The sequence below is a fragment of the Neovison vison genome, chromosome 1 (genome assembly GCF_020171115.1).
Source record: "Neovison vison isolate M4711 chromosome 1, ASM_NN_V1, whole genome shotgun sequence".
Classification (NCBI taxonomy): domain Eukaryota; kingdom Metazoa; phylum Chordata; class Mammalia; order Carnivora; family Mustelidae; genus Neogale; species Neogale vison.
Window position 1 is genome coordinate 312,772,753 of NC_058091.1, and position 14,516 is coordinate 312,787,268.

The window sequence follows — 14,516 nt, forward strand, 5'->3', positions numbered from 1 at the left end:
ACTGAGACACTTATCATTAGTTTTTAGTGTTCTTTATGAATCCTGTTATAAATTAAAGGACATTAAAGGATAAACGTCCTTTTTCACGTATGTGATTTAACATTTTCTCCCAGACTGGGGCCTGTCTCTTTGTTCTCTAAACAGATTTTCCAGAAGTAGATATTTTTTATTTTGAGGAGCCCAACTTAGCAAGAGTTTCCTCCATGGATTGTACTTTTGATGTTGCATTAAAAGATCCTTGCCTAACTCGAGGTTGCAAAAATTTACTCCTCCATTATCTTCCAGAAGTTTTTGAGTTTTCAATCTTATACTTAGGTCTATAGTCCATTTCTTCTTCTTCTTTTTTTTAATGTATTATTTATTTATTTGAGAGAGAGAGAGACAATGAGAGGAGAGAGGTCAGCGGATCCCAGGACTCCAGGATCATGACCTGAGCCGACGGCAGTTGCTTAACCAGCTGAGCCACCCAGGCTCCCTATAGTCCACTTCTATATGGAGTTCGTTTCTATATGTCAAAAAAGGTATAGTTTTAATTTCTTTTTTTTAATGTATGGATATTCAGATACTCCAGCACTTTTTTAAGAAGGACTATTCTTTCTCCATTAATTGCATTTGTCCCATTTTCAAGTCAATTATACATATATGTGTGTGGTTCTTCTATTTTGTTCTATTGATCAGTTTGCCTATTTCTACACCGATACAACAATCTCTAGGTTACCATAGCTTTCTAAGAAGTCATGAAATCAGGCAGTATTAATCCTCCAGATCTGTTCTTCATTTCTAAAGTTATTTTGTCCACTTCTAGTCATTTGCATTTCCATATGAGTTCTATTTTTTTAAAGATTGTATTTATGTATTTGAGATAGAGAGAGAGGGAGAGAGAGAGAGAGAGCGTGAGCATGCATGAGCACGGGGTGGGGGAGGGGCAGAGGGAGAGGGACAGGCAGGCTCTTTCCTGAGCACAGAGCCTGATGAGAGAGGTTCCATTCCAGGACCCTGTGATCATGACCTGAGCAGATGTTGGAGGCTTAAGTGACTGTGTCACCCAGAGGCCCCTTCCGTAAAAGATTTAGAATAAATTTGTCAATAACCAAAAAAAAAAAAATCAGCTAGTATCTTGATTGGGATTGCTTTGATTTAATTTCAGGTGAATCAGCATTTTAATAATACTGAGTTTTCTGACCTTTGTACATAATACAGTTCTCCATTTCCTTAGTTCTTCTTTAACTTCTGTCAGCGTTTTGTTATTTTTAGTGTGCTGGACTTCCATATCTTTGGACAGATTTATTCTTAATTATTCAAATCTTTTGGTGCTATTGCCAATGTTTTTGCTGGTTTAATTTCAATTTCCAATTATTTGTGGGAAACAGATACAAATACAGTTGACTTTAATATATTGATTTGTATGCTGTAGATTTGTTAAACTACTTATTGGTTCTAATAGTTTTTTAAAGAATTTTTTGGATTTTCTACATTGATGATCACGTCTTTTGTGATGGAGACTTTTTTCTTTTTTTCCCTTACATGGTTGTATTGGTGAGAACCTCCAAAATAAAGTTGAACAGAAGTAATGAGGGTGATCTCCTCATCTCGTTCCTGATCTTTGGGGAGACACATTCAGCCTCCTATCTTTGAGAATGATGTTAACTATAGTTTCCCATGGGTGACCTTCATCGGTTTGAAGGAGTTTCCTTTTATTCCTAGTGTGTTGAGAGTTTTTCTCAGAAGTTTGATGGATTTTATCAACTGTTTTTCCTGTGTCTGTTTAGAAAATCAAATGACTTTTTTAAAATTTTATTTTTTTAATTTCTTTTCAGCGTAACAGAATTCATTGTTTTTGACCACACCCAGTGCTCCATGCAATATGTGCCCTTCTTAATACCCACCACCTGCCTCCCCCAACCTCCCACCTCCCGCCCCTTCAAAACCCTCAGGTTGTTTTTCAGAGTCCATTGTCTCTCACGGTTCACCTCCCCTTCCAATTTCCCTCAACTCCCTTCTCAAATGACTTTTTAAAAAAAGATTTCATTTATTTATTTGAGAAAGATTGTGAGGGAGAGCATGAGCAGGGGGACAGGTAGGGAAGGAGAGAGAAGCAGACTCCCTGCTGAGCAGAAAGCCCAACTTGGGGTTCAGTCCCAGGACCCTGGGATCATGATCCAAGCCAAAGCCAGACATTTAACCAGGTGCCCCCAAATGACTTTTTTTTTGTTTTTTAGGTTTTTAATATGGCTAAGTAACATTGACTTGTTTAGGAATGTCAGTCTAACCTCATCTTCCTAAGAAAACCTCAACTTAGTGATGATGAATGTTTAATGTGTAATTTGGATTCTTCTTGCTAAAATTCTATTTAGAATTAAGCATCTATGTTCATGAATGAGTATTGGTCTGTAATTTTCTTTTTTGGGATGTCTTTGTCTGGTTTCAGTGTCAGGGTAATGCTGGCCTCATAAAATGATTTGGGAACACTCTTCTTGTTTTCAGTTTCTGTAAGAGTTTACATGGAACTGGTACTATTTAATTCTTACATTTTTGGTGAAATTTACTAAGGAAACCATCCAGGCCTAGAATTTTCTTTATGGGAAAGCTTATGAGAAAGGTTTTTTAAAAAAATATTTTATTTATTTATTTATTTTTAGAGAGAAGGAGAGAGAGGGAGAACAACCAAGAGAGAGGGAGGTAAGAACCAAGGGAGAGAGACAAAGACTCCATGCTGAGTGTGCAGCTTGATGTGGGGCTTGATCCCAGGTTCTAAGTTCACGACCTGAGCTGACACCAAGAGTGGAACACCCAACCAATTGAGCCACCCAGGTGCCCCATGTTTATGAGAAGTTAAAAAACATAATGGACACAGCTCTACTCAGATGGCCTATTTTTTTTTGCGTGGACACTGATCATTTGTGTTTTTCAAGGAATGTATCCATTTCATCTACATTTACAAGCTCATTGCCATAAAGATAGTCACCGTACATTCTTGTCCTTTCAACAGCCATAGAACCAACAGTTAGGCTACCTCTTTAATTCCTGATATGGGAAAAATCTCCCTTCTTTCAGTCTTAAATTAGTCTGCCTCCAGGTTCATCAGTGTTCTGATAGTCCTAGGTATTGATTTCATTTTCTCTTTCTTTTAAGTTTTCTATTTCCATGATTTTCACTCTAATCTTTATTGTTTCTTTTGTTCTGCTTATTTTGGATATTTCATTTGCTTTTCCTTTTCATTTCCCCAAGAGGAAACTTAAGTCATTTATTTGAGAATACGTATTTTTTCAGGTATCGACATATAGAACTAAATACGTCCTCCTCCAAGCACTGCTTTGGCAGCATTTCACAAATTTTATCATAGAGTCTTTTTATTTTTCTACAGCTCAAAATGTTCTCCAGCTTTCTTTTTGATTTTTCTTCTGATGCCTTCATATTATGCACTTTACAAATGTCCAGGGATTTTCCAGAAAGCTATCTGTTTTGATTTCTAATTTAATTAATTATAGTCAGAGAACATATTTGTAGGATTTTAATTCTTTTAAATTTAGTGAGATTTGTTTTTTGGCATTAAATACAGTCTATGTTGCTAAAATTTGGGGGGACACTTGGAACAATCCGTATTCTGCTCCTTATTGGGTGGGTTTTACTATAAATACCAATGAGGTCAATTTGGTGAATAGTGCTATCTAAATTTTTTATATTCTTACTGATTTTATGTCCATTTTATCAATTATTTAAAGAGTATTGTAATACTTGAGTGCAATGGTGGATTTATCTTTTTCTCCTATTTTTCAGTAAGGTAGTATTTTCCTGATTCAGTGCATGCCTGATAATCTTTTCCTGGATGAAAGACATTTTGAATTCTACCTTGTTGGTGCTTGGATGTTCTTGCATTTCCAGAAATGTTCTCGAGCTTTGTTATGAGGCACAGTTAAGCCACTTACAAATGGTTTGATCCTTTCGGGTCTTACTTTTAATACTTGTTGGGCGGGACAGGAGCAGTGGTCAGTTTGGGGATTATCTCATCTGTGGAGGCAAGAGCCAGCTGAGTACTCTGCCCAGCTTCTCATGAGCCAAGCGGGCTTCTGGTCTGGCTGGTGGAAACAGGGGCTGTCCCAGCCTTGCGTAAGCACTAGGCTTTGTTTTCTAATCCTGTTGGTGGTTGACAGTTTCCTCAGACAGATAAGCAAACCGATCGGTACACAGCCCAATATTTGAGGGAGGTCCCTTGTGGATCTCTGGGGCTGTCTCTCCACACGGCTTTATGCTGTCCCTTCCCCTGCCATGCGAACTCTCATGACCTCATCCCGACTCCTGGCTCTATCTTTCACCTGAGGCTGTTGACGAGTTCCAGCTAGTTCTCTCTCGGGGTCATAAGCCGTACTTGCTGCAGGGCTCACCTCACTTTTTTCCTGCCAACCAAGGATCACTGTCCTTCATCGCCTGACTTCCAACGTCTTAAAAATCATCATTTTCTAAATTTTGTGCATTCTTTTTTCCTTTCAAGGAAAAAGACCTATTCGATCCCTGTGATGGATTCCACATTGGCCAGAAGCAGAGGACAAGAACCTGTGTCCTTAGGGAAGTGTGGATGTAAGGTGTGGGACCCTGCTCACCCACTGGCCTCTGCTAGGGAGGGACCGGACAGGACTGCTCTTCTCTCCTGTCTGGACTGGTAACTACTGAGACCCAAATGTTATCTCTGTGTATGTATTCTTGAAGCCAGTTTCCAATTTTGTAAAATACAGCTAAGTAACATTAGCTAACACAATTCTTAAATCTACTTATTTTGGGCCATGTAAGCTGCCAAGCTTGGCAATGAGGTGGGCGACTGAGTGAGGTGTCACTGCCTGTGGTTTGGTCATGGCTTCTCTCTGGACACGCCCGTCCATCAGCAGCGGCGTGCGCACAGACCAAGGGCTTGAGTACCGTGTTATTGAGCTTGAGGAGTGGATACTCCCTTTCTAACTACAATTTAGTACGAAGTGGGGCTCTTACATTTCCTTCTCACAGTCCCGTGCCTCCTCTTGCTCCTCGTACCCGCCTCAGAGCCTCATGTATGACTCTGAAACCATTTCTGTGGATGAACCCCACTGCGGTCTTTATCTGCTATCCGTGCCCCATCACATCTCCCGAACTTACTAATACATCATTGACAAAACCATCAGAAAAGAAATAGGACTCACAGAGACCACTGGTAGCTCTTCAGAACATTCCATATGTTCTGAGATACAGTGCCCTGTTTCTAATTCTGACAAGACAGCCGGGCAGTAGAGGGGACATTTACTCAGCTTTCCCCCAGAGCAGGACAGACACCATTTCTAAAGGTTACCAGGCAAAGGGATGACCCCTCCCTATACAAAACACTTCCTTTGTTATTCCTAAATTTCAAAGGTCATTTCTAAAATCTCACAGCTAAGATTTTACTTTTTTCTCTATCAGAACTGAATTTCAGGGCCTAGGATGTGAATACTGATTATGTTAATATAGTCATTCTTCTACCAAGATTATTTCTTACAACTTGTCAGAAGCAGTGTTGGCTAGGTAATAAGTCCAATGCCTGTGCTAATTTCCTCTTAATAAATTCATGTGGGACCATTAGTAGCAAGAGTGCCCAACTCAATCTTCATCTGCTAGAATTCTTAATGTTTGAGTTCCTATCTTCAGACCCCATTTTTCACCAAGCAGTTAGCTTTACTTGTTGGCATCTTGTGCCCCCAAGTTGAATTAATGAAACCTCCATGGTGGAAAATGACCTTTGATAAATATGGTTTCTCATTTCCCATCCTCTTATGCTTTAATGGAAGGTGCTTCATGGACCTCCTGCTCAGTGTTATTAAATGTGGTGGTCGGACAGACAGAACAAAAGTACATTAGAAGATGGGCACAGTACAGGTAGCGTTTTTTAAAAGTGAGATGTGATCAGTACACACTAAAATACACAGATATCAAGGGTTCAGTTTGCTGAATTTTGACAACTGTATACACCTGACTACACCCAAAATAAATACACAATGTCTCCACACACCCATGAAATTCCACTGGATTCCTTTCCTGTTGACCTCCCTCTCAATAGGGGCCCCAGAACCACAGTCTTATCTTGATTACCATATATTTTTTTAAAGATTTTATTTATTTATTTGAGAGAAAGATCACAAATAGGCAGAGAGGCAGGCAGAGAAAGGGGAGAAGCAGGCTCCCTGCTGAGCAGAGAGCCCGATGTGGGGCTTGATCCCGGAACCCTAAGACCATGACCTGAGCCGAATACAGAGACTTAACTCACTGAGCCACCCAGGTGCCCCCCATATTTTGGTTTTAACTATGTTCATAGTTCATGTGTGTGACATTATGTAGTGTGCATAATTAATGCATTTTATGGGTATGGTGCAGTTGGCTATCTGCTTTTTTGTCAATGGACATATGGTTTTTTTTCCAGTTTTTGTAGCTATTTTTTTTTTTTTATATAACTCTTTTGTTGGCCTAGGCTTTCATTTTTTTTTTTTTTCAGGTAAATGTACTGGTGTGGAATTGCCAGTCTTATTTTGCTCATGAATCTCCAATTTGGACCGGGCTCAGTCCAGAGGCTCAGCTCTTCTCCATACAGTGTCGACTGGGGCATCCTGAAACCTGGATTGCCTTGTGTCTCAGGGATGAAGTTACCAGAAGGCTCATTTACTTCTTATCCAGTGGTTGATATTGGCTGGTATCCAAGACCTCAGCTGGAGCTGACATTCAGGATCCCTATGTGTGGTCTCTCCTTGAAGATGCTTCCTTGGGACATGCTGGCTGCTTCCAACAGCAAGCATCCGGAAGGACAAGGTACCAGTGCATGATATTTTTATGACCTGCTTGGAAGTGACATAGTGTCATTCCTCCCATACTCTATTGGTTGTAACAGTCACAGCATTTAACCCAGGATAAGGGTAGGGGGGGCTAGAACATACATTTTGTACTCAATGGGAATATTATCAAAATCATGATATAGGAATAGTGTGTGGGATGCAGTGTGTTTTGTTTATCATCTTTGGATAATATAATATCCATAAAGGCGTAAAAGATACTCTCTTTTCTATAAGGCAATATATACCCCCAAACTAAAAAATATTTATTTATACCCTTTTCCTCAATCATCTCACTTGGTTATTAACCTAAAGAAATTAAGAACAAAACACTCTTAGATTAATGTACAAAGATATTTATAACAACGTTCTTAACAACAGAAACAGAAATCAATTAGAAAACATGTAAGTGAAATATAGAAAGTTATTTTTTGGTGTAGCTTAAGGTTCCCACTCCTCTTTGATGCCCCTCCTTACAAGAGATGGAAACTAATGTCCCTTCCTCTGAGTGTGTCATGGACCTAATGAGTCATTTATACTCCATACAACAAACAGTATGTCATCTATGTGACTTTGGAAACTATAGCATGAAAGTTGTCGAGACTTAATTTTTGCTTACTCTTTGCTTTTTCTACCTTAGATCTCTCTTGCAAGAAGTTGCCTGCCATATTATGCTGAGAGGTCCGCGTGTTGAGCTGTGTGAAGTAGCTCTCTCAGAAATGGATTCTCCAGCCTCAGTCAAGCCCTCAGATGATCACTGCCCCCACCTGCCATCTTGAATGCATTGTGACTGTAATACTCCATCTCCCACTGAACCTGAACCACTGAGCTAAACTGCTCCCAGATTCCTAATTCTCAGAAACTGTGTGAGTTAGTAATCATTTGTTTTAAGCTTTAATTTTTTTCCCAATTTATTTATTTTCAGAAAAACAGTATTCATTATTTTTTCACCACACCCAGTGCTCCATGCAAGCTGTGCCTTCTATAATACCCACCACCTGGTACCCCAACCTCCCACCCCCCCGCCACTTCAAACCCCTCAGATTGTTTTTCAGAGTCCATAGTCTCTCATGGTTCACCTCCCCCTCCAATTTACCCAAAAGCACATACCCTCCCCAATGTCCATAACCCTACCCCTCTTCTCCCAACCCCCCTCCCTCCAGCAACCCACAGTTTGTTTCGTGAGATTAAGAGTCACTTATGGTTTGTCTCCCTCCCTATCCCGTCTTGTTTCATGGATTCTTCTCCTACCCACTTAAGCCCCCATGTTGCATCACCACTTCCTCATATCAGGGAGATCATATGATAGTTGTCTTTCTCCGCTTGACTTATTTCGCTAAGCATGATACGCTCTAGTTCCATCCATGTTGTCGCAAATGGCAAGATTTCGTTTCTTTTGATGGCTGCATAGTATTCCATTGTGTATATATACCACATCTTCTTGATCCATTCATCTGTGGATGGACATCTAGGTTCTTTCCATAGTTTGGCTATTGTGGACATTGCTGCTATAAACATTCGGGTGCACGTGCCCCTTTGGATCACTACGTTTGTATCTTTAGGGTAAATACCCAGTAGTGCAATTGCTGGGTCATAGGGCAGTTCTATTTTCAACATTTTGAGGAACCTCCAAGCTGTTTTCCAGAGTGGTTGCACCAGCTTGCATTCCCACCAACAGTGTAGGAGGGTTCCCCTTTCTCCGCATCCTCGCCAGCATCTGTCATTTCCTGACTTGTTGATTTTAGCCATTCTGACTGGTGTGAGGTGATATCTCATTGTGGTTTTGATTTGTATTTCCCTGATGCCGAGTGATATGGAGCACTTTTTCATGTGTCTGTTGGCCATCTGGATGTCTTCTTTGCAGAAACGTCTGTTCATGTCCTCTGCCCATTTCTTGATTGGATTATTTGTTCTTTGGGTGTTGAGTTTGCTAAGTTCTTTATAGATTTTGGACACTAGTCCTTTATCTGATATGTCATTTGCAAATATCTTCTCCCATTCTGTCAGTTGTCTTTTGATTTTGTTAACTGTTTCCTTTGCTGTGCAAAAGCTTTTGATCTTGATGAAATCCCAAAAGTTCATTTTTGCCTTTGCTTCCCTTGCCTTTGGCGATGTTCCTAGGAAGATGTTGCTGCGGCTGAGGTCGAAGAGGTTGCTGCCTGTGTTCTCCTCAAGGATTTGGATGGATTCCTTTCTCACATTGAGGTCCTTCATCCATTTTGAGTCTATTTTTGTGTGTGGTGTAAGGAAATGGTCCAATTTCATTTTTCTGCACGTGACTGTCCAATTTTCCCAACACCATTTATTAAAGAGGCTGTCTTTTTTCCATTGGACATTCTTTCCTGCTTTGTCGAAGATTAGTTGACCATAGAGTTGAGGGTCTATTTCTGGGCTCTCTATTCTGTTCCATTGGTCTATGTGTCTGTTTTTGTGCCAGTACCATGCTGTCTTGATGATGACAGCTTTGTAATAAATCTTTAAGCTTTAATTTTTTTAAGAATAATTTGTGATATGCCAATAGATAACTGCTAAATTTTACAACATTCCACTCAACAGAATGTCATGAAGCTACTGAAAGCAGCGTTTCATAAGATTAGTCTATGATATAGAGAGATATTCATAATATTTCTAACAATATAAGCCAACGAATTCAATATATGTAGTGTAATCTCTATTTCCTTTTAAGATATAAATCTATGCAAAGACAGAAAGATTGAAGGAAAAGAACAATTAGTACTCCATGAGATTATTAACAATGGTAAAAACAATATCCTTTATTACTTGGTCTGAAACTGAATCCCATTTACTACTTGTGCAATCATATCATGGTTGTATAAATAATAATTATGTCTCTAATCCTCATTGTACTCATCTATATAATGTAACTAATATAATATTACCTAATTCATGAGGCTTGGGAAGAAACAAATTGAAAATGTATAAAAAGTATTGCATTTCCAGATTGTGATAAGTATTTAATGAACGTGAGATAATTTTCACTATTACCACAAGTAGTAAATAATTATTTCTTTAAATCCCATTTTCTAAAATATATTTGTATTATCTTTCTGGCTATTAAAAGTGCTCTTTAACAGAGTTTCCTAAAATGTTAGTTTTTATAACTTTGTCCTTAAGATACTCTAGCTCCTTCATCCTTTGCTTCCAGAGTTGGAACGTCTGAAGCCCAGCGGAAGCCCAGACTAGCAGCACTGGAGGGTCCATGACCTGAGTCCTGATGTGCGAGTGAGGAGCTGGGGAGTCAGTGGCACAGTGAGATTGTGCTTCGTGGCAGCCTTGGAGAGGAGTCAGACTGTGCACAGCACAGTCCCATCTGTGTACTTGGATAACAAGACCCAACAGCTATTTCTGGAAAGAGAGGACAGCCCAATCAATGAAGCCTCTTGCCACGAGTCTCCAGGGTTTGTGGGGATATTTTTACATAAGCAAGACGTCCCCCTTTGCATATTACATCCATTTTAGCAGATTGTGTATAAATACTCTCATGAACTCACATTAGTCTTTATTCTGACTTTTTATTTTTTTATTCTTCCATGTATAAGGGCACTACGACCATCAGTATAGTTGTATGAAAAGAGCATAGTATGGGCGTCTGGGTGGCTCAGTTGGTTAAGTGACTGCCTTCAGCTCAGGTCATGATCCCAGAATCCAGGGATTAAATCCATGGGGAGTCTGCTTCTTCCTCTGACCTTCTTCCCTCTCATGCTCTTTCTCATTCTCTCTCTCTCAAATAAATAAAACCTTTTAAAAAAGGGGGGCAGCATAGTGGGGATACCCCGGTTGCTCAGTTGGTTAAACATCTGCCTTTGGGTCAGGTCATGATCCCAGAGTATGAGATTAAGCCCTGCATCAGGCTCTCTGCTCAGAGGGGAGCCTACTTCTCCCATTCCTTCTGCCTCATGTTCTGTGTACCTGTATTCTCTCTCTCTCTGTCAGATAAATAAATAAAATATTTTTAAAAAATAGTATTAACATGTCCTGTTTGTGTTTTAACCAGAATTTCAAGATCATGAAGGTGTGGATCACAACCCCTAGCTCTGTAAATCCAACTTTTCATAATTATTTTTAAAAATAAAAATAGAAAACAAACAAAAATAAGTCTCATTATATAAATGGAGATACTCCACTTAGATTTCCTTGGCAAATATAATTGCAGAAATTTAGTTATAAAAACCAAAACAAATGAGCAAGTGGTATGCTTACCTTTTATTTTCTAATTTAAATTTAATTTAAAAATTTAAAAAATATTTTATTTATTTGACAGAGATAACAAGTAGGCGGAGAGGCAGGCAGAGAGAGAAGAGGAAGCAGGCTCCCTGCGGAGCAGATAGCCCCATGTGGGGCTTGATCCCAGGACCCTGGGATCATGACCCGAGCCGAAGGCAGAGGCTTTAACCCACTGAGCCTCCCAGGGGCCCCTAAATTCAATTTAATTAACATATAGTGTATTATTAGTTCCAGTGGTAGAATTTAGTGATTCATCTGTTGTGTATAACACCCAGTGCTCATTCCATCAAGTGCCCTCCTTCATGCCCAACATCTAGTTACCCCATCCCCCACTGCTCTGCCCTCCAGCAATCCTCAGTTTGTTTCCTCAAATTAAGAGTCTTTTAGTGTTTGTCTCCCTCTCTGTTTTCATCTTATTTTTCCTTCCCTTCCTTTATGTTCATCTGTTTTGTTTCTTAAATTCCACATTTGACTGACTTATTTCACTTAGCATAATAACCTCTAGTTCCATGCAGGTCATTGCAAATGGCAATATTTCATTCTTTTTAATGGTTGAGTAGTATTCCATTGTACACATGTGCCCACCTTCTTTATCTATTCATCTGTTGATGGACATCTGGACTCTTTCCATATTTTGGCTATTCTGGACATTGCTGCTATTAACATTGGGGTGTAGGTGCCTCATCAAATCATATGTTTGTATCCTTTGGATAAATACCTAATAGTGCAAATTCTGGGTCATAGGATAGCTTTATTTTTAAGTTTTTGAGGAACTTCCATACTATCTTCCAGAGTGGCTGTACCAGCTTGCATTCTCATGAACAGTATAGGAGGGTTCCCCTTTCTTCACATCTTCACCAACATGTTATTCCCTGAATTGTTAAATTTAGCCATTCTGACCAGTGTGAGATGATATCTCATTGTGGTTTTGATTTGTATTTCCCTGATGCTGAGTGATTTTGAGCATCTTTTCATATGTCTGTTGGCCATCTGGATGTCATCCTTGGAGAAATGCCTGTTCATGTCTTCTGCCCATTTTTCTTGACTGGATTTTTTTTTGTTTTGGGGTGCTGTTGAGTTTGATAAATTCTTTATAGATTTTAGATAGCCCTTTATCTGATAAGACATTTGCAAATATCTTCTTCCATTCAGTCTCAAACATAAAAACTAACCTTACATCTAAAGGAGCTGGGAAAAGAACAGAAAAGCTTCAGAAAAGCTTCTGCACAGCGAAAGAAACAGTCAAGAAAACAAAGAGGCAACCCATGGAATGGGAGAAGATATTTGCAAATGACAGTACAGACAAAAGGTTGATATCCAGGATCTATAAAGAACTCCTCAAACTCAACACACACACAATAGAGACAATCATATCAAAAAATGGGCAGAAGATATGAACACAGACTTCTCCAATGAAGACATACAAATGGCTATCAGACACATGAAAAAATGTTCATCATCACTGCCCTCAGGGAGATTCAAATTAAAACCACATTGAGAAACCACCTTACACCAGTTAGAATGGCCAAAATTAGCAAGACAGGAAACAACATGTGTTGGAGGGGATGTGGAGAAAGGGGAACCCTCTTACACTGTTGGTGGGAATGCAAGTTGGTGCAGCCTCTTTGGAGAACAGTGTGGAGATTCCTCAGGAAATTAAAAATAGAACTTCCCTATGACCCTGCCATTGCACTACTGGGTATTTACTCCCAAGACACAGATGTAGTGAATAGAAGGGCCATCTGTACCCCAATGATTATAGCAGCAATGACCACGGTCACCAAACTGTGGAAAGAACCAAGATGCCCTTCAACGGATGAATGGATAAGGAAGATGTGGTCCATATACACTATGGAGTATGATGCCTCCATCAGAAAGGATGAATACCCAACTTTTGTAGCAACATGGACAGGACTGGAAGAGATTATGCTGAGTGAAATAAGTCAAGCAGAGAGAGTCAATTATCATATGGTTTCACTTATTTGTGGAGCATAACAAATAGCATGGAGGACATGGGGAGTTAGAGAGGAGAAGGGAGTTGGGGGAAATTGGAAGGGGAATTGAACTATGAGAGACTATGGACTCTGAAAAACAATCTGAGGGATTTGAAGTGGCGGGGGGTGGGAGGTTGGGGGAATTAGGTGGTGGGTATTGGAGAAGGCACAGATTGCATGGAGCACTGGGTGTGGTGCAAAAATAATGAATACTGTTATGCTGAAAATAAATAAATTTTAAAAAAAGGGAAAAAAAGAACAGAAAACAAAACCTAAACACAGCAGGAGAAGAGAGAAGAGAGATACTCACTGTTTATTAATGATCACTCTTCCCTCTAAAAGCAGCTATGGTACAACACATTTACATCTTCTCTTGTGTACTCTTGTGTACTCACTTCTTGTGAGCACTTTGGGATGGCAATCTGCCTTTCAGCAATAATGAGGATGTGATGGAATTTCTTCCTGTCCACCAGAGACTAGCACAGAGTTCTAAACAGAGCATCCCCAGGTGCATGTGGATTTAAATTTATTCCTGCTTCATCCTTTTGTTTATCCACTGAATTGAAAATGCCTTGCTGAAGTCAAGACACTCTGTATCGACAGCTTTCTCAGGATATTCCATTCCAGCAAGCCTGTCAAAACACAAACAACAGAAAGCCAACATGTGTGGTTGTTCCTCTAGGTATCAATGACTATTAGTTACTAAAAATAGTGGTTACTAGAATTACTAGCACTAGTGACTACTCCTTGTTGCTGGTGTCTGACATTGTCCCCACTTACTGGTTCTTCTAGAACTTTTCATAGGACCAGTTACAATTTTAAAAATATCTTATGCTAAGAATTTAGTTTATCTTTATAAAAGATACTTAGCAATATTTCAACAATTACTTAATGTGCTCTGCATCATATCATAAATTTGTTTCTGTGGACCAGACTGCAGCTCATCTTCCCTAGACATCAAGTGTCTTCTTAGTACATGCTCCTCTATTTTCAAGATCCCTCTAGTGATGTTTATTCTGTCTTTCCCACTGAAGGTCAAAGACATGAATGTGCATTTCATGGGTGTGGTTGTCTCCTTTTAAGACTCAAATCCCATCTGGTTATCCCAACTTGTAGTCATTTCCTAAGGCCTTCAAGATTTGTCTATCATATTTTACACAAAATTTATTATGGTTCTTATCTGGAAAGTTAGTTCAACACAAGGAATTCCTCTGGGAAGGAGTTCTAAGAGGGAAGGAATGGAGAAAGCACATCTTTATTTTTTAAAGATATTTACTTACTTATTTAGGGAGCTTATATGAGTGGGGAGGGGGACAGAGGGAGAGGGAGAGAGAGAATCCCAAGCAGGCCCCATGCCCAGCATGAACTGAAACCAAGAGTCAGACGCTTAACCCACTGAGCCACCCAGGCACCCTGAGAAGGCACATCTTCTTAATGTAGTTCCTATAATATTTCT